The sequence below is a fragment of the Ictalurus furcatus genome, chromosome 24 (genome assembly GCF_023375685.1).
Source record: "Ictalurus furcatus strain D&B chromosome 24, Billie_1.0, whole genome shotgun sequence".
Lineage (NCBI taxonomy): Eukaryota > Metazoa > Chordata > Actinopteri > Siluriformes > Ictaluridae > Ictalurus > Ictalurus furcatus.
In genome coordinates this window covers 14211038-14213736 of record NC_071278.1, presented here as the reverse complement: position 1 = coordinate 14213736, position 2699 = coordinate 14211038, and positions in this window count along the sequence as shown.

The window sequence follows — 2699 nt, the reverse complement described above, 5'->3', positions numbered from 1 at the left end:
CAGGAGGGGGATATGTAGTAATTATTAGAGAAAGTTGAGATGTGTCTTAATGTTCTTTTATATTATTATTTTGGACCGCGATAGTGTAATGCATTTTTATAAGCCAGTGGTTCTCAAAGTGGGGTCTGGGAAGCATACCCAGGGGTCCGTGAAGCACAGCCAGAGGGTCTGATTTTAGTTACACTGGTGGAAATCACAACCTACCATCAATAAAGTTGTTTTCATTGTTGAGTTCTTATAGTCATTAGCCTTTTTGATTGGTCACTTGAATTAAATGGGTTTAACCCAAACCTTATTAACCTTAATAAGTAGATTTGTAAATAAGGTCAAATTGGACCTTATTTATAAGCCTACATTTTTGTCAGTGTAAAAGTTCAGGAATAAAATGCTCTATGATTTCAATAAATAGGCATAATATTGTTCACATTTAATAATGGGCCAAATATTTGAAAAGTTTAATGTTCACTGGTGTAACTAAAATGAAACTGAAACTGAACGTTTGTGAATCCGCTCGTTTTTATGGAAGACATAAGACAAGATCCTGCATTCATTTTATTGATTAGAATTGTTTTTTGTTTGTTTGCTTTTTTTAGACTTATTCCTCATGGTAAAGTAATAACTAGTGACTTCAGGCTCTTTCATAACCTTCATGTGTATCGAGGACGATAACTGTATTGGTGGTCATATCAGGTAATATGGTTCACTGTCATTTAACTTCAAAGCTGCCTCAGGGTTTACACTCAACCTGTCCTTCTGGTTTACCTGGTGTTTCTGTTATTTACGGTTCCAGGTACAACCCTAATTCCGAAAAAGTTTGAACAGTATGGAAAATGCTAATCAAAACAAAGAGGAGTGATTTGTAAATGTACTTTGACTTGTATTTAAACAAAAAACATATAAGGTATTTGATGTTTTATCTAATCAACTGCATAGTTCTTTGAAGGTAAAAGTTTCTTTTGAAATTGATGCAGGCAACATGTTCCAAAAAAGTTGGAACGGGACAATTTAGGACTAATAGCGATGTGACAAGTTGAAATAAGAAGGTGATGTGAAACAGGTGAGGCAGTCATGTTTTGTGGTCCGACGAGTCGACATTTCAAATAGTTTTTGGACAAAACAGCCGTCATGTTCTCCGGGCCAAAGAGGAAAGGACCATCCAAGCTGTTATCAGCGTCAGGTCCAAAAGCCAGTGTCTGTCATGGTATGGGGGTGTGTGAGTGCCCATGGCATGGGTAACTTGCACATCTGTGAGGGCAGCATTAATGCAGAAAGATATGTACACATTTTGGATCAACATATGCTGCCATCCAGAGCAGGACAACGGCAAACCACATTCTGCTCGGATTACCAGCGCATGGTTGCGTAAGCAGAGAGTGCGGGTGCGAGCATGGCCTGCTTGCAGTCCTGACCTGTCTCCGATTGAGAATGTGTGGTGCATTATGAAGCACAAAATAAGGTAACGAAGGCCCCGTACAGTTGCGCAGCTGAAGAAATGCATAATGGATGAATGGGGGAAAATTCCTCTTGCTAAACTTAACCACCTGGTGTCTTCACTCAGCGTCCAAACTCTTTAGTGTTATTAAAAGAAAAGCTGATGTTACACAGTGGTAAACAGTCGACTGTCCCAACTTTTTTGGCATGTGTTGCAGTCATCAGATTTGAAATGAGTGTATATTTTCAAAAATAAATTCAATTCACAAAGTAAAACATCAAATAATGATGAGTTTTCAATATAGTAGAGGGTGAATTGAATTTTCAAATGACTCTTTGTTTGTTTTTTTGCATTTTCCATACTGTCCCAACTTTTTCGGAAATGGGGTTGTAATTAAAGATCAGAATTTCACCATTGTTTGTGTGGTTATAACAACATATCAATCGTTACTGCTCTGATCCATCGGTGTAGTCTTTGTTTTAGGGGACTTCAGCTGGAAACACCTGGAGCAGTCTGGTAACCTCCACCGCATGCTGCATGTTCCTCAGAGATCCCCTGCAGTCTTCAGCAGCTTCATGATAAAAATTTGCACTTGCGCCAGCTTATTAGTTCATGTTAATTTATGTTTACCTTGCACCTCTGTGGTTGGGGGTTCGAATCCCGCCTCTTCCCTGTGTATGCGTGTCCTTAATGTTTGTAATAATTCTTGCTCATTTTTTTAATGATGGTAGAGTTTAATTTGTATTTTTATGTTATAATTTTTTCTAAAATTTTCCTTGGATTATGTTTATCTCAAAGTGATTTGTTTGTAAAATGGAAAATATGCAGTTGATGTACATGCGAATAGTGTTTTCTTTCGCATAATATTACTTTGATAAACAGTTATGCAAAAATCTGACTTGTGTGTATCACAATAAAACTGTTTTTTAAAAATGTTTTCAAAATAAATGCATACATAGTGATGACTGCCTCTTTTTAAGTACATTCTAAAATTCTAAATAAATTACACCACAGAAAATGATAAGGATATGATATCTGGATAAGCATTTTAGTTACATAGCACACTCTGATCATTGCAGCAGTGAATGGAACAGAGTCAGTTACACCTCCATTAGATGATTTCACACAACAGTCCACACAAACATGCAGAACTCAGCCAAGTGTGTCGTGCTAATAAAAAAACACAACCCCTGTTACACATGGCACAGCTTTGGCCAAGATCTGGGGATCTAATTTCTTCTGTTAGTCGTCTATTTCCCACGCAAGC